We start from the raw sequence: 19,670 nt of genomic DNA on the forward strand, positions 1-19,670 counted from the left end.
CATTATAATTGTATTATCTAATGAATTAATTCATAACTATGTATTTGCATAATAGCCATATATTGGCCAATATTTCAAGATGAATCAACAATATCTGAAACTTAAAAAATATCATTTAATATAATAAAATATCCATAAACATAATGCATATCATCCCCTTAAACAAATTTAGGCCCTTATTTTATAAAACGAAACGTTAAACAAATTTTGTATGGAAAATATTCAAGTTTCAAACCCTTTTCCCAGTATTCTTCATAGAAATTGCTAATTTTATAAAACGAAACGACAAAAGTTAAAATAAAATTCTATGGCAAATATTCAAGTTTTAAACCCTTTTCCCAGTAATCTTCATACAAATTGCTTACGCTTCCAAACGTTTCGTTTTATGAAATACGTTTCTGAACGCTTCGTTTTATAAAATGAAGCCCTTAATCAATAAATAAAAAAATTTCCAAGAAAATTTCAAATATTTTTCAACAACATAGAAATATAAATGAAAATTGATATTATATTTTTCAAGCCTTCTAGATTTAAGGCCACATTTTATAAAACGAAACGTTTGGAAGCGTAAGCAATTTGTATGAAGAATACTGGGAAAAAGGTTTGAAACTTGAATTTTTTCCATACAAAATTTGATCTACGTTTGTCGTTGCGTTTTATAAAATGAGGCCTTTAATTTGAAAACATAAAATATGAAAAAATCTTAATATTTAGGAAATTATTTATTAATGTTATGAATTGTAATCAATGAAATCATATTTATGTTGAAACTTTTTTCTGTGTATTTAAGTAGCTATAATACTGATAGCTTTGCAAACTAAATTTAGATTTTACTCAATCTAAATTTAGTGCTTGAGTGCCAATTTCTTTGAAATAGTTTCTAAATTTTTAAATAACTTATTTAATAAATATTTTTTTGAAATCAAACAACTGAATTTGTTTTTAATGTTTTTTTTTTAATTATTTCATTTATTTGTCAAAAAATATTAAAGCCAAATAAATTAATTTTTCTTAAATTAATTTAAAACATTTGATATGTAGGAAAAATAGTTGGATAAATTGAGTCTTAATTAAATACATTCTCGGGCATCAGCTAAGATTATTACTTGCTGGATCCGCATTTGCAAGAGGTTCCGCAACCGCAATTGCCAGTTTGGTTTTGGGAAGTGCATTTGCAACCTAATAAAAAAAATATTTTGTAAATTAAAATTTCGTATTATTGTTTAGTTTATGTTGTAAAACTTACCAGTTCCGCAGGGGCAAGGCATTTTGTTTGATAGTTTGTTTTTAGTTTTTTTTTACAAGAAAAATAGATTTCAGATGTTGTTGTTTAAGCAACTTTTAGTACTGACTGATGATTTTGTTTCGAATGTTTGTGGTTTTATAGATATGTTTGTTGTTGAACACTTTTCAGCACATTACCACTTTAGAAAATATTTCCACAAATTTTAAGCTGAGTAGTGAGGTGTGCATTTACGAAACGATATTGTAGTAGACACACTACACTACACCACACTACAGTAATTAGGTACTGTCGAACCAATAAAATGCACACGAAACCATTAACGGTATTTTAAGGTAGAGCCGTGTGCAAAAGCTGTTGTAAACTAATAGCAAATTTTACTCTTATACATGGATATGTAATACATATAAATTTTAATGTTTTCCAATATTTTCAGCTAAAAGAATAAATATGAAAATTTTCCAAGTCTTGTTTTCTTTTGAAGTCTCTGATTGAATTACGATCATGTAAAGTTGCTATTGTTAAAAGATTTTTTTTTGTATATAAACATACAAACTGCAACGTAACAAAATTCGTGTGCAACGTCATAATTTTTATTTTTTATTTTTAATAATTATTTACTCTACTTTTTAAAGATAAGCCATTTATGATAAGAATTTAAGATTCGTTAAAACGAAGAGAAGTCAAAACAAATTTCTTATTGCGCACTAAATATGATTCGGTTGGTTTATAAACTTTTGGGGTTTCAACTTTTTAAAATTCTTTTAACCATTTTAGTTAGCAGTCAGCAGTTGAAATGCTTATTAAAATATGAAATAAATACATATGCGGAGAAATATGTACAAATAAATAAAGATTGGAAAAAAATACAGATATACAAATAATTTTGAAAATGTGATATTAAATTATTAAACTGTTAGGGCCTCATTTTATGAAAAGCTTTTCGTTTCGTTAAAAAAATTTTGTATGGAAAATGTTAAAATTTAAAACATTTTTCCCAGTATTCTTCATACAAATTATTTACTGGCCTCATTTTATAAAACGAAGCGTTAAGAGACGTAAGCAATTTGTATAAAGAATAGTGGGAAAAAGGTTTCAAACTTGAATATTTTCCATACACAGATCATCATTTTATAAAACGAAACGTTAAACACATTTTGTATGGAAAATATTCAAGTTTCAAACCCTTTTCCCAGTATTCGTCATACAATTTGCTTACGCTTCTGAAAGTTTCGTGTTACAAAATGAGGCCCACAATTTCTTTAACGTTTGTCGTTGCGTTTTACATAATGAACTACAAGTTTATAAATGTTCCTTTTTAGTCAACGTGTTTTTATAAATATCCAGGGAAACCAAAATTGCTTATTTTTTCTGATATATATACAAGATATTAATCTGTTTCAGAACAATTATAAAATTTTGTCATTGATTTATTTATTCATATTTTCCATATTTCACTTTTAAGAGCACGTTTTTGCTTTTATGAACTTTATCAATGAGCGAAAATATTTTACGCATTACATATTTAAATAATTTGTCGATATGGAAATTCTGTTTATAAAATAAATTGTATTGATTTTATATGAAATTGTTTTTTAATCGAAGTAAAGATAATTTTGTTGTTTATAAACAAATTAAAGGGCTTATTTCATTAAAGATATAATAAAATACTTAACTATTTCTATATTATTATCATTTATATTGTTAAAGTACGTTTACACAATCTCAATTTATAACAAATAATTTATAGCTTTAAAATAAAAATATTGTTGAAACAATTTTACAAAAATTACAACCGCATTCGATTTTATTTGTTACTGCCCCAAAACAGTGTTATAAAATGCGATCGTATGAATGATATTTTAAAACCCCTTTACCTTTTTTATATAACGCAACGACAAACGTTTAACAAATTTTTTATGAACAAAATTCAAGTTCAAACAATTTTTCCTAGTATTCTTTATACAAATTGCTTACGTTTCTAAACGCTTCGTTTTATAAAATGAGACCAATATATACTTTTTGGGTTTACGACCAATATTTCGATGTGTGAATGATAAATCCCCCAATTCAATAAGCGAATTGTATTTTTATTATAGCCCAAATATCCCAGTGTACCGTATATATTAACCCGGCACTGTGAACCTCTTATGAACTAAATGACAAACACGCCACCTGGCTGTAAACAAAATAACGACAACAGTACAATAATTTACCAGCTATTAATTTAGTATAGTCACAAACCATATGTATCGCCACAAAATATTCATTATACTACTGAACTCAAGGGGTCGCACAATAACTGTGTGTAAAAATTTTACTATTGAACATTTGTTGTATTAAAAAATCGTATTTTTAAACAAATTATTAATAAAAGTGAGTGAAGTTAAATACGCCGAGTTAAATATGCTTCGACGTAATTCGTTACGCCAATCTCACGCGTATTTGAGACATATTTAGCAAATATGTCTACATTTGGGACATATTTAGCAAATATGTCTGCTTTTGTGACAATCCTCAAAGAAACGCACATATTACATATCATATGAATTTTTTAAGTTGTGGCCCTACCAGAGAGATTCCGGGACGGGACATACCTCAAATTAAAGGTAATTGAACCAGCTGACGGAATACTTAAAACTTTTTTTAAAAATGTAAATTTTTCGATCTTTAACGATTTTTCGAAAAATCACATATGAGAATTTTTACTGAATTTTTTAAGTTGTGTCCCTACCAGAAAAGATTCCGTTACGGGACATACCTCAAATTAAAATCAATTGAACCTGCTGGCGGAATTCTTAAAACTTTTTTTAGAACTGTAAATTTTTCGATTTTTCGAAAAATCACATATGAACATTTTTACTAAATTTTTTAAGTTGTGTCCGTACCAGAAATGATTCCGCGACGGGACACACCTCAAATTAAAGGCAATTGAACCAGCTGACGGAATCCACAACTTAAAAAATTCATATGTGATTTTTCGAAAAATCGTTAAAGATCGAAAAATTTACATTTTTAAAAAAAGTTTTAAGGATTCCGTCAGCTGGTTCAATTACCTTTAATTTGAGGTATGTCCCGTCCCGGAATCTTTTCAGGTAGGGCCACAACTTAAAAAATTCATATGATATGTGATATGTGCGTTTCTTTGAGGATTGTCACAAAAGCAGATATATTTGCTAAATATGTCCCAAATGTAGACATATTTGCTAAATATACGCGCGAGATATTTGCAAATACGTAATGACGCAACGAATTACGTCGAAACATATTTAACTCGGTGTATTTAACTTCACTCACATAAAGCATGTCATAAAAGTATCGTTATTTGATTTTGGGCCTCATTTTATAAAACGAATCGACAAACGTTAAACAAATTTCAAACCCTTTTCCCAGTATTCTTCATACAAATTGCTAACGTTTCTGAAAACTTTTATAAAATGAGGCCTTTATAGTTTGACGTCCAATACTCCATTCATATTATACTTACATATTGTTCTCTTTGAAACAGATATGAGGAAAATCTGATTAACTTACTGATCTGATCACTAATCGATATTGAGTTTAATGAGAAGTTTTGGAGTCAAATAAAAACCCTAGGAAACATCTAGAGTTTTGAAATTTGATAAACTTTTAAAACGCTTTTTACCACTTTTATGGAAAGAATTTTTAAATATTTTTTATATTGTGCACATCTAGAGAAAAAAACCTTTTAAACCATATACATATGTTTCTTCAATATTGGTGGACAATAACATACCTAAAAGTGTACCACAAAAAAACGTGTGGCCTATTTATATATAATTATTTATTCAATGTTACGCGCGCATACTCAGATATTTTCATTTATTTTTCAATAGATAATTTTATAAAGCGCAACGACAAACGTTAAACAAATTTTATATGGAAAAAAAATTAATGCTAAATTTAATGATCTAAAATAAAACAAGTAAGAAAGTATAATCGGTCAAACCATTCTAATTATGGACCGATCGCAATAAAATTAGGTGGCATGACTTCTGTATATATGAAATCTATTTGTGTTGCATTTTATTTGAATACCAACATTTTTAAGAAATCTACACTCATTAAAATGATTTTCGGAAGTGGGCATTATATGGTAGGTATGACTAATTATGGACCGATCGTTATAAAATTTAGTGACATGACTTTTATATATGTATACATATATAAATTATTTGTTGAGTTTTATTAGAATACCAATATTTTTAAGATATTTATGGTAGTTAAAGTGAGTTTCGGAAGTGGGTCTATATGGTAGTTATGAATAATTGTGGACCGATCATCACAAAATTTGGTGAGGCGAGTTTGACTTATATAAAAATTATTTTTGCAGTATTTGGTTTGGATATCTATATAACTAAGGTATTTATGGGGGCTAGGAGAAATAATGGACCGATAACCAAATTCTAAAGGCTTCGTCCTTGGGTTAATAGAAGAGCTTGTACCAAATTTTGCCGAACTATCTTTCAAATTGCGACCTGTAGTTTGATTACAAGGTTTACATGGACGGACAGACGGACGGGCATCGCTAAATCGACTCAGAAAGTGATCCTCAGCAGATTTGTATACTTTAAGGTGGGTGGTGGGACAATATTTTTGGAATTTACAAACATCAGCACTAACCCAATATACTCTCCCCACTATGGTAATGTAGGGTATAATAAGGGCCTCGGTTTATTAAACGAAACGTTTGGAAGCGTAAGCAATTTGTATGAAGAATACTGGGAATAGGGTTTAAAACTTGAATATTTTCCATACAAAATTTGTATTTTTTAGTTGCTTCCGTTATCTTTTTGGATGAATTGGGATACCTTTCCTGTGTTCTTTAATTATTTTTTTAAAAGAGCTTAATTCCTTTCCATTGGATGGAGAATTGGATGGATCTGCCAGTACATAAATTTCATAACCCATGTCACAACTGTTGTATTTTTTTTGTTGCAAATTTTGACCTCAATTTTTTTTCTAGTTCTTCTGCTTCTAAGTTCTTTACCTCTTTGCGATCTAGAACTTTCTGAACTTTATACGGCTTCAACTCAGCATTAGCCTTGGCTATGCTCACAAAAGAATCAGATCATTTAACTTTACGAGCTGTTGTAACTGTTTGGTGCTCTTCGATAGAGTTGTTCGACTTATTTTCCCTTACCAATATCTGTTCGAAATTTTTATCTTCTTGATCAAGGTTTTCTTTCAATGTTCAAGTCTTTCTTATACTGTTTAATGGCTTTTGAAACAGTGTGACGATGAACATTCTGATCTTTTGCTATTTTTTTATATTAGATTTTTATGCAAATTTTAATTATTTGTTCATGTACTTTTTTTTCGTGTCCATTTTGACGGAATTAACAGTTGAAAATTAATGATTTAGAAAAGATAATAGCAATGTTCGCGTACTTGATAATTTTTAATAATTTGTACAAATAATCACTGGAAGTTACGGGATTCCGTTCGTTTACCTTTAAAAACTTGTAACGAGAGATCAAGAGATTGTTAAAAGTGATATTTTACTGGACAGTTGTGATATTTTTACTGAAAGTTGAAAATTAACCCTCCTTTAGTCGCATTCATTTTCAATCGAAACTAGTCGCAATGTATCAAATTGATATCAATAAAAAAGACGCGTTTCAAAAATAATCTCTTCACTTTTTATTTCGAAAACATAAAAACAATATTAAATGCAATGTATTTAAAAGAGTAATACAAAAAAAATATTATTTTATCAAAAAATAACTTAAAATTTAGGGTGTTTAAAAAAATTTACTATAAAAAAATATTTGCCTGTATCAACCAGATCAGTTGCGAGTAACGGAGGGTTAATACAAATTACAAGTTTGCAAAGAAAAGATGTAAAATAGCACAAAACAAACGTTTTGAATTGATTTATAATAAAATACAACTTATTTTTACAAATTGTTGTTCGCGTACTTTTTTTGTTGCAATTTTTCAGATTGAGAGTAATTTACTGGAAAGTACGCGAACACACCTGACATATCTGACATACATATTTTTAAAAGCTAGTGTAATTAAAAAATAATAATTTGTTGGACCAAGGATAAGTTTTGGCTGGAATAGTGTGTATACATACGTTTTTTCTGACTCAATCTTAATCTTTTTCCTTATAAAAGTTTCGCCCTGGTATTAGGCCGATTTTTTGCCTAATCCACAGCCGAATATTCAATCGGACTCTAGAAAATAGGCTACGCAATTTTTAATAAAACATTTTTAAAAGTAAAATGTGGGATATTATTTATAAGATTATAATGGTTAAATGAAGTATGAAAACAATTTTTATTTTAATTTTGTTGTTGAAAATATTGGTCTGATTTTGTGCAAAAGACTTAGAACAATTTTAGACCTTGGGATCATCGAAAAAGTCCAAAAGAAGGGCATGACAAGTGTAATAAATGGTTAGAAACTGTGTAATTTTTTAAGTCATGGAATTATAACCATATACGGACAGCACCACATGATAAAATACCAAAAAAGACCAGTTTTACCCCCTCTTATGGGCCCCCTAAGATTTGGGCCCTAGGTGTCATTTTTGCAAAAAAGTGATAATTTTCTCAGGCTCATATCTTGCAAACAGTTCGGAATTTTTGATTTACTCTTTGAGGCCCTTGTCATAAAGAACAAATATTGTGAACATATAAAATCAAAAAACTTCACCCTTAAGATCAAAAACGCTAAAACTCCTGTTCAGGTCCATAGGTAGCAAACCGTTCAAAATTCAAGAAAACAATCAACTACAAAAATGTACCTAAGATCTCAATAAACAACTTTCTAGAACATAATAAAAATCTGAAGGTTGGTCAATTTCAAATAATTCCAGTTATATACATAAATTGTGTATTAAATTTAATCGGGTAACCGTTTTTTAGGATTTATTACAAGAAATTAACATAAACTTACCACAATTTGCTAAATTCAAAGAATTTGAATAATCTGAAAATAAATAAAAGGAAAGAGTATTTAAATTAGTAAGTTAAAGCTAATTTAATATGAAATTTAATTTTCACACCTAAAGTTATTTATATAAAATAAATATAACAAATTGTTTAACAACAACCTCAACGATATTTGAACAACTGTTTATTTTGACTACTAAAATCAACTTTACAACAAACTCAAACATGTCCTTTCTTTTTAATTATGTATTTCTTCTATTTGTTTTTCTAAAGAATTTTTTTGAACAAGACAAAGAATTTTATCTAGAAATTGTTATCACTTAGAATGCAACCACATCAAATATCTACAATTGCATGTTCAAATAGTTATGAGCAGAGCTGTGTTGAAAGTTTTCTATATTTATCCTTAATTCAGCTGTTTCATTAAGGAACAAAACTCAATAGCGCGCAACATATTGTAATCTACTTTAGTTTTTTTTTTTGTAATTTTTCTACATAAATGTACTTCAAAAAATAACTACTCTACTCTGGTCTACTCTAGTGTGCAATGTTTGCACAAAAATTCTTAAGACTTTGTCTGCAACATATTGCAACTGCAAGTATTTGTGTGTGTGTGTTCATTTGCTGCAAGATAAACACCTGCTTACCAACAAACAGTAGGTGAAATACCCAGCAGTTAAGCAAGTAGTCAATGTATCCCTTATAGACAGTAATTGTTACCAAAGTCTGATAACTTGGCTAACTCCAATTGATATATTTTTGGTCATTTGGGAAGTATGTGATATATGTAGTAGTGCAGATACAAGTCAATTGTTTACTTTTTACACCCCATATTATTTGTCACTTAAGTGTCTCTAAGTAATCTAGAGTGTAGTCACTTTAAACCTTCATTTCGTACTACACTTTAAAAAGTAGTTATTTTTACCACCAGAAGTAATCTATTGGAGAGTTGTAGGAGGAAGGTTTGTTAACAAACAATCAGTTATTGGACAGTCTATGAGATGCCTTTTTAACTGATTAGTTGAGTTAAATTAGCACGCGTACATGTTAACAGTTATTTAGCTGATCAAGCAACCAGTTAGATAGCTAGTAAGTTAAACCAATGCGTTGACTATTTTGGACCAGCTATCAGACAGTCTCATTGTAATCCAAAAGAGTCTTAGAACGTGTTAAAATAACTAGTCACTAGATAACTAGTTCGGGACAGTATCGCAGAACTGCTGGGTAGTAGCAGTGCTGGTGGTGTTGGTGCGGTGGTGGCAAGTATGGACTTGAATCATACAGCTACAAAATTCATACATATGCATAAGCCACTGACTGCTCTTTTGTAATGGTGCGCCTGCGGTTTTTTTGTGAACTGTCAACCAATGGAAAAACGTCAAATTCTGGCTAAACCATAATAAATCGCCAGAATTCGACACGAAAACATAAGAATGAATAAATTTATTAAGTGCCACCAAGTGTTAGAGAGCTGGTGTTTTATTTGTTAAAGCAAAATGAATAAATAAATAAAAAAATATAAGAAAACAACAAAATTTAACTTGTTCGTTATTGTTAGTTAAGAATTTTAAATTGGTCTGTTTTTTAAAGAACTTAAATTTGTGTCATATTATAAATGCAAGCACAATTTAATAGCTCGGACAGGCAGGTATTTTAAGGGATTTATTCCTAAATTGCATCAAAAGAATAGCTATTTTCTTCATAAAAACTTTGATTTCTTAAGAAATTCAAACCTTTTAGGGGAGCAAACGGGTAAAAACTGTATTTTGGTACTTTTTGGCACCCTATGTATCTTTTAAACCAATAAACATAGAAACAAATTTTAAACTGTATTCTTTACTTATCAAAAAATAACAAATATGAATTTGGTACTTTTTTGGAAATTCGAAAACTGAAGGGTTAAAAATTGTGTTTAATTTTGGTACTTTTTTCATAAAATATGTTTTTCATAAATAGACATATAAATAGACACCATGATATAGAAATTTATTTGAATTGAAATTTACCACCGCTATGGGGATACAAAAAAGTACCAAAAGCGGGTAAAAATGGAAAATACATTTTATTTGAAATTATGAAGCCAAATTTGATATTTTTTTAACATTGATTCCTGGAATTATACTAAAATTAACTAACAGAATGTTATTTGGAACTCTCTAATAGACTGGACCAAATTCGGTTAAACAGTTTGGTACATTTTTTAAAACACAATTTTTCTTGAGCACACTAACACAGATTTTAATCGTTTGAGACAAAATTGTTTTTAAATTTCAAACTTTGTACTTTTCTTATAATGGTCCTTTTTTTAAATATTGTAAATTACTTAACTTATCGACTTTAAAGTTGGCTGTTATGTATCTGAGTGAAGTTTGAGTTAGGATTATGGGATAATATTTTGATACAAAAAATATGAGAACTGAACTATACGTATTTTTTCATTCTTCTAATGGTACTTTTTGAGTTTTCTTTAAACATTATATAATACCAAATTCGGCTAAACAGTTTGGTACTTTTTTCAAAACATAATTTTTCTTGAGCACATTAACACAGATTTTAATTGTTTGAGACATGTCGGTAGCACAAACATTGGCAAAATGGGGTATTTTTTAAATTTCCAATTTTTTACTTTTCTCCTAATGGTTCTTTTTTTAATATTTTAAATTACTTAACTTATCGACATTAAAGTTAGCTGTTATGTATCTGAGTGAAGTTAGAGTTAGGAATAGGGGATAATATTTAGATACAAAAATGGTATATATCGCACACCCAGTTCAAAAGTGATACAACTCAAATTTTTAAATTTTCAGAAATCGAAAATAAATATATACCAATTGAAACATAATGAAAGACATTAGTGTTTTTTTTAGCCAACAGAATACACTGATATCTGTTACGAGCCGGCTAGAATCTCGAATAATAAAAATTGCAAACAATTTCTAGCATATTCAAACATACATAACCGAACAAGATCCTACAATGGTTAAGGGGCATGAAAATGTTAACCCGCTAGCTCTATACTATGTATCGTTGGTTCTCAACCCGAGTCTTGACGCGTAAACACATAACATACTCTCACACCCATAGAGTATGTAAATCTGAACAGAGAATAATTTAATTAGAAAAACAAATTTTAAAGAAATGAGTCTATGGCGAGATGGTATGCCAATTAGGGTACATTGTTCCCTCCCAACTGTTCAAAAACAGACACCTATGACAGACCTAATACCCTGAAATTGAAATCCATACTTACATATATCCTATAGCTATCTTTCCCATACTAAATAATTTAGTGTTTCATTTTCTTAAAAATCAAAATTAACAAATGTTTATTAAATTAAAGGGGAAAAGAATAATGGTATACAATAAAAACATTTGATCTTTACTCATTGAGTAAAACGTACATACTAAATTAACAATATTTAATTAGAATGTAAAGAGTATTTTTTTAAATTTATAATTCGGACTATGGGGACAAATATGAATCGGACTGACAAAATAAGAATTTACAAAATAGGAATAATATAAAAGAGATAATTAAAAATAAATAATAGAGAGAAACATCACTTACAAAAACATTGTTTATTACATTCCACTTCGATTGAGATGATGGGCCCAGCAATCAATGAGTGTTGTTGTTGTTGATGGTGATCTCTGCTACTTGTAAAGAATTATTAGTTTTTTATGATATTTACATTTTTTTACAAAATAAAGAAATAAAGATAATAAAAAAAAACTTAAGTAAAAAGTAAAGATATATTGTACACTCGAAGTGAAAAGTTAGTTAATTATAATTATATTACATAAATTAAAGCAAATAATGATTATGACTAAATTCAAATTCAAATAATGAAATGTTATAAAATATTATAACATTATATAAATTAGGAGAAAATAGTTAGTAATTAATAATACTGAATTCAAATTTAATTACATTAAAATTTAGCAATAGTGTATATAAATATAAAAAAAGTAATTATAATAAGATTATCATTATAGATTTGAAATAGTTCTTAAATTCTAAATTATGAAAATGCAATTTAAATATAATTAATATTCAATAATATAATAGTTATAATAATATGTTAATAGATATATAAATGATTTATAGTTTTAATTAGTGAATAAAGAATAGTTATAATTAGTTAATTAAGATTAGGTTGTAAGTATTTTAAATAATTTTAATTAGTAAACTTACGATCATTTGTATATAAATGAAATAGATATAATTAGTTAATTTAGTATAGGTTTATAGTATTTTAAATAGTTCAATTGTAGATTTTTAATTAGCAAATTTAGAATAGTTTGTAAATATTTCAATAATGTAATTCATTTTAAGGTAAATTGATTTTGATTTAGAGTTGACAATTTGCATAAATTTGGATTTATATGTTAGAAAATTTGTGCTAAATACGAGTATATAATGATGTGTAATATTTTATAGAAAATTTTGTGAAAATCAGAATTTGATGACATGGTTTTGCCCTTCATATTGGAATAGTCTTTATTCTTTTGATGAAATTATAGATGCGTAGTAGTTGCTAATTTTGGTTGGTGTCGGTCAATATTAGGTGGACTTTTGGACAGTTTATACCATGTGGCTTATGCAAATTGACGTGAACATATATCACCTACACGTGGTTCCACATGTAATACAAAAATGATATCGAAATAGATATATGTCAATATAGCTTTTCCAAATACACGTGTGCAACTTCTTTTGTGGGATTTTAGGTTAAGATCGAGGTGGTGTGTAACACCACTAGATTTGTGGGGCCTTTTTCGTAGATTTGTGGTACCTTTTTCACCCAGTATAACGTTGATGTGATACACAGCGCTCGCAAATGTATGAAAAGAGGCTCCTTTTGAAAAATCACTATATGCATTAAATATTATGTTATTGCGGCTTGATTACTTAATTTATATTAATTAATTTTAATTAATTTACTTAATGTCACTATTTTATACTGATTAATTTTTTGACTATGAAAAAAAAACACTTTGAGAATATGATGGTTAAGCACATATGTAAATGAACTATTACTAGTTGACTATACCACACTTTTCTTTGTAATCATCTCAACTTGACAACGATCGAAATATTTAATATTGTTCTTAATTGCGTTTTATATTTGTCAAGGAGACTTTAATGACAATGGAAATATCAATAAATGCCTTAAGGTGGAGAAAGACAGAGATATTACCATAAAAGGAATGAAGTTTTTAGAGTGTAACACTCTCAGTATAAACGTACATACGTATATAAATATCTACATGCAAATATATGTATGAACTCATGTTCATTTAGTTACTCTTTCTCCCGTATTAAAAGAATTTGTAGCATGCTAGAAAAATATTTGTATTAGAATAAATGAGGTATAATCATAATAAGTAAACAACCCAGCAAACAATTTATAAGAGTTACAAATTGGTGTATGTTTTCATTATGATTTTTTCTCTATTTCTGTACAAATAAATGTGGATAAAGAAAATATCATTATCTTACAATTGACAATAAAAAAATAAAAAGTTTGAAATAAAGGTACATGAAACAAAATCCGCAACAAAACTGCTTCGATCCGAAAATATACTATTTTTTTGGACGAACAGTAAAAGATTTTGTTTAAACGTTTTGTGCAATTTTTATTATTCGTTTGTACACGTGGGGCACGACCCACAAAAGCCGGGTAAAATATCATGTTCTCAAATCTGAAGTATGGTATTTGCCAACATATTTCCCTTTTAAATCTTCTATGCCATATAGATTGTTACCAATTTTTTTGCTAATTTTGCATTTAACGAATTTGGGCATGAATTTTCGATTTATCTGCTTTGACGTATTGCTAAGAATGTGGTTTTTTCTATATACGGTCTGGCCCACCTGGAATTCTATTGGCCTACTCCTCAGGTTATATGTTTTCGTGGCTTTCTCATGTGCAGTGTTTAAGTTTTCTCTAATTCTCTCTCTTATTTTGGTCAATTTGTCAACATTCTGTTGCACACTAAAATCTTCACCAGTCAAACATCCTATCTTCTCCAAAATTGTATATGCTGAGCCATGCTGAATCATGTTCTGACCAAATGCAGCATAGTAAGGGGAACACTTAATCGAGGAATGGTAGTCGCTTCTCAGAATTGCTAAAATCTGGGGAATGAATTTATCCCAATCTGAATGTTCTCTGTGGTCCTTTAAAAAACATCGAATTTTAGTGATAATTTCTCGATTAGCCCTTTCGGAGGCGTTTGAATGGGGTGCATAAAATCCTGTGGTAATATGTTGTATTTCGTACAGCTTAAAAAAATCAGACATTTCTCTTGATATAAATTGTTTTCCGTTATCACTGTGCACATATTTCGGAACGCCATATGTTGGAAATATTTCCGTTTGAAAAAACAGGATAACGCTGGCAGATGTGGCCGATTTAAGTGGTTTTAGAAAGATAAATTTTGTTAAATGGTCCAAACAAATAAAAATTACTGAGTTTTTAGCTTTCGTGAATGGATATGGTCCAAGAAAGTCACAGTAAAACCTTTCAAACGGTCTGTTTGTCACAAATTGTTCACCCATAAGGTCTCGAAATTTTATTTGTGGATTTAACACACTTGCATATGTCACAATTTTCAATAAACAATTTAACGTCCTGTACCATTTTGGGCCAAAAATACTTTTGCCGTATTCTGGACAAAGTCTTAGCGAAGCCACCATGACATGAAATGTTTGTGTCATGTGCTAATCTTATTATATTTTGGGAAAGTGATTTTGGAATCCAAAGACGCCATAATTCATCTTCGCTTTCTTCGCCACTTTGCCTAAACTTAACCCTCTTCAGCACATGATTCCCTGAAATCTTAAGATCTGGCAGTAAGTCTCTATTTTTGGAGATAGTTTCCCTTAGATTTTTGTATTCTTCGTCATTGAACTCTGGGGACAATAGATCAATTTCAAATGCTATGTCAGTGAGTGTCACCTCGTTGACATCCATTCTCGATAGGCAATCTGGTACCACATTCAGAGAACCTTTACGGTGTTCAATGACGAAATCGTATCTTTGTAATTGAAGACTCCAGCGGGCCAATCTTCCGCTCAAATCCTTTTGTGACATGAGCCATCTTAAGGAGGAATGGTCCGTTACTATACGGAAAGGGAGTCCATCAATATAAGGACGAAACTTCTTAACACATACTATTGCGGCCAGGCATTCAAGTTCCGTAACAGTGTAATTAGTCTGTGATTTGCTCAATTTCTGAGAGACATATGCGATTGGGTGTTCTTTACCATAGTCATCGTACTGAAATAAAACCCCACCAACTCCAACTTTAGAAGCATCACACTGTACAATGAATTCCTTCTGAAAGTTAGGCTGAGCTAGTACAGGTGCGCATGAAAGGGCTGACTTAAGTTTCTCGAAAGAGCACACTGCGAGATCTGTCAAATGAAATGGTTTCTGCGATTTTCTCAAGCAGTCCGTTAATGGACCAGCAAGATCCGAAAAATTTTGTATAAAGGACCTATACCAGTTGGTCATGCCGATAAATCGACGTAACTGTCTCGGTGTTTTCGGCAAAGGAAAATCTACAATTGATTGCACTTTCTCAGGATCTACTTTTAGGCATCCGTTACCAACTATGTAGCCTAAATACCGAATTTCCTTTTGGCAAAATTTACTTTTACCGACATTAATGGTCAATTTGGCGGTCTTCAAACAGGAAGCGACTTCGGACAAAAGTTTCATGTGGGATTTAAAATCTGGGCTACATACGAGCAAGTCGTCGAGATATACGAAAACATTTTCCCTCATACGCGAAGGAATGACCTTGTCCATGAGCCGACTCATGGTTTGTGGCCCATTACAAAGCCCGAATGGCATATACTTGTAGTGGTATAGCGGTTTTCCCGGAATCGCAAAAGCCGTTTTCTCTTTTGAAGATTCGGTAAGTTTTATTTGTAAAAAGGCATCCTTAAGGTCGATCCCACTTATAAAAAACGTGTCTTTCAGCCTACTTAACAAACCATTAATGTGTGGCAAGGGGTATGAGTCTTTTTTTGTAACTGAATTCAGTTTTCTACAATCTATACACAACCTTACCTTACCCGGTTTTTGTACCAAAACGGCAGGAGAACACCAAGGCGAATTCGACTCTTCTATTACTCCCATACTTAATAATCTGTCAATTTCTTTATATGCTTCTTCCTGTCTCGGTGGTGACAGTGGATAATGTCTACATTTAATTGGGACAGCATCACCAGTATCAATGTGATGTTCCAAAAGATCTGTGCAACCTAAACCGAGTTTTTCATAAGATGGGAATGATAGAATTGTCTTTTCGAAAATCAATTTCTCTTCTGCAGAAAGGTTATGAAGATTGTCATTATCGCTTGAATCAGCACAACGCAACTCGGAAACATTATATGTAACACAAGGAACTATTTCCGGTGCCAAAGCAAATTCTCGCCAAAAGTCAATTCCGAAATACGCATCCTGACTTAATGATGGGACTAAATAAAAATTTATATTTTTGGTAACACCTTTAAAATATATTGGTAAAGTACATAATCCAATAACATTCTGTTTTGCATTATTAGCAGTTCTAATTGATGAATTCATAGATTTGTATGAAATATTAATTTTTCTTAAAAATTCTAAGCAAGATTTCCCTAAAACGGACACATTTGCCCCTGAATCCAGCAGTCCAACTAAAGTCTCGCTAAAAACATTTACCTTCGCAAAAGGCCTGTCATCAGTACCATGAATAATGGTTGATTCCAACATTTTCCGAAAATGCCTTCGCTTTTTATACCGAAGCCTACATTTAATTATCTTGAGCTTGGTTTTCTTTTTTAACGAGTACTTGAAATTAACATTAGGTAAATCAGTTTGTGTAGATATACAATTTGTTTTTCTTACTGCAGAATTTTCAGGAATGTTATTAGAATAATTTAAAATGTTAGAGTCTAGTTTAAACTCGGGGTTTTGTGGGATGGACGAGTGTCCCCGGTAGCCAGTACGCCCATTTTGTTGTTTCCCTGATTGTGGTTGTTAGGACACTTTGGTGTCAATACGCCCTTATTACCACATTTGAAACAAAAAGATTTCTTTATCTCTTCCGGACAATAAATGTACGAGTGCCCATATGAAGAGCAATTCCAACAGAGAATTTTTGAGTAATCATACTTTGATCTTCTCTGTGTAAAAGTAACGGCCTCAATTTGAGGGTCTGAAAAATCAGAGTCCTCCGACTCGGATAATGAAGCCTCAATCTCATTTACGTTCCTAGACGATATTGCAGGATTTTGAAATTTAGTGTCCCTTATTACTTTCTCAGCCTTTCTAGCTGTATCACGAAATTGATTAATGTCTATTGAATCGGCGTTAAACAACAAAAATCGTAAATTGGAGTTTAGGTTTTTCTTTAAAATATCTATAATTGTCACATCTGGTAAGGGATTTTGAAGTCTAAGATTCATTGATGTAATCGCTGAATGAAAGTCATCATATGACTCCTTCAATTGTTGCTTACGTAAAGACATTTTCAACAAAATGTCATGGTCAGACTCCAAATGACCAAACTCTTTTGTAAGAGCATGGCGTAACATAGGATATGTTACACTTCTGTTCTGTCTGGTGAAAAGCCAGTACCAATTTTCAGCCTTTCCTTCTAAAAGGACATGAAAATTTGACAACAAGTGTTCGTCTGAGCACTTGGATCGGGAAGAAAGTGTTTCTACTTTAAAAATGAAATCGGAAACTGATCCCGAACCATCGTACGAGATTTTCCACTTTTCTAGCTTTACGTTGTTGTCTATATTTCGATATACGTCACTTTGGTTATTCGAAGATCTATTAGTATTTGAAATGGGTGTACCTGAGTTTGTATAATTATGCGGTAATTCTGGTGGTCTAAATGCATTTGATTGATTAGTGACGCCAATTTGAGAAATACTGTCTCTTATTGAACTAAGCTCTTTTCTGAACTCTTCTCGAGTATTTCTCATTGATTGTTCCATAAGAGCTATTAGAGAATCAAAAGGTGTACATGTGTTTGAATTTATATTATTGTTTGAAACTATAGGAGCATTGTTATCTTGACCCACAGGTAGTTGATATTGGGGATTTGTAACAATGTTTGGAACTGTGTCCGAAACTCTTCCACAAGGTGGAACAAAAACATTTGCATTAGCGGATAACTCTGGGTTGTCCATGATTACAATGTCTTGAAAAAGTGAGGATGAAGGTAAACTACCTGAACTCTGACTTCTTTCTACAAGTTTCTGTGCAGATGTACTGGCAGAATTATTGCTTAACCTATTAGAGCTCTGTGTTCTTTCTAAAGAAGCCGATTTACTGACGGTGAATAAATTCAAACTATCTGAGCCCTGAGTTTGCTCGACCGGTTGATTTTTTTGCAATGGTGTATTGGTTTTTGGGGAGTATAGAACCTTCGGTCTGGGTATAGTGTCTTGCAGTTCTATGGAAATGTTGTTTCTAGAAGCAGAAGAACTTCTTGCACTTCGCCCTCGATTACCAATATTGCTTATATTACCACGAGCTGTATTTCTCGTATTCATTACGATTATAAAGAAAATTTAAAAAATCTAAGTCAAATATGACAAAGATATAAAAATGAAACCACGTAAGTCGTTCTTTACAAAGAAAAATCATAAAAATACCAAAATTGCACGCAATTAAATTTATTACAAAAAAAAATTAGAAGAAGTTTACAAAAAATATAAAAATGTAAAACAAATTTGTTTCAAGAAAACAAAAACCCACAAAAATTTTCAAAAATAATCAAAGTAAATGTTAAATTTTCAAAAAAAAATCAATATATGTTGAAAAAAATATAAGATACTTTAAGATAAATATTTCATGTAAATAATGGGAAAGATAAACTATAGAATAATGTTTATAAAGGTTAAAAATCATGTCTCAATTGAAAAAAAGTGCAGCGTGATTCTATTCTTTATATACAGAATCACGGATCTACTTATTCACAATTATATTCTGTGCTATAAATTGTAATCTACAACATTAACTACCCTGATATAAGTAAGTTTAACGGACTTTACTACTATTTACAGCATATAGAGCTTGACTGTATTAAATGCAGAAAGATTTAAATTTATAAATTCAGAACTTGGACTCTTTAAAACAGACAAACTACTTATGGTTGGTAATATATATTTCAATACTAAATTTCTAATGTCGCAAATAGGTTCAGAGATTTTGTTATCTATAAGAAACCTATAACTTACATAAAAAAAATAGTATTGATAGTAAAATTAACAGGAACTTTACTATTTAAATACTGAAACCAACTTGAAATATCATTTAATTAAAACTGTTTATTCTATCACCATAAGATTTTGTTTTGGTGCTATAAAAACTAAGCCATATACACTTTAAAATTATAAACTCTTTCTTTTTATGCTTTTGTTGGCCTTACAAAAGCATTTACGTTGGGCGCCATATATGTTACGCGCCGGCTAGAATCTCGAATAATAAAAA

General features: G+C 30.3%; 1 long non-coding RNA gene across 1 annotated transcript; it reads right to left on the minus strand.

Moving 5' to 3' along the window:
- Window positions 1–935: 935 nt before the first annotated feature.
- LOC135958915 (uncharacterized) lies at window positions 936–1,719 on the minus strand. Its single transcript, XR_010576475.1, has 2 exons — window positions 1,247–1,719; window positions 936–1,179 (listed from the first exon to the last, which is right to left on the minus strand). It is a non-coding gene; the product is annotated as an uncharacterized LOC135958915 (long non-coding RNA).
- Between the last annotated feature and the right edge of the window lie 17,951 nt (window positions 1,720–19,670).

The sequence above is a fragment of the Calliphora vicina genome, chromosome 1 (genome assembly GCF_958450345.1).
Source record: "Calliphora vicina chromosome 1, idCalVici1.1, whole genome shotgun sequence".
Lineage (NCBI taxonomy): Eukaryota > Metazoa > Arthropoda > Insecta > Diptera > Calliphoridae > Calliphora > Calliphora vicina.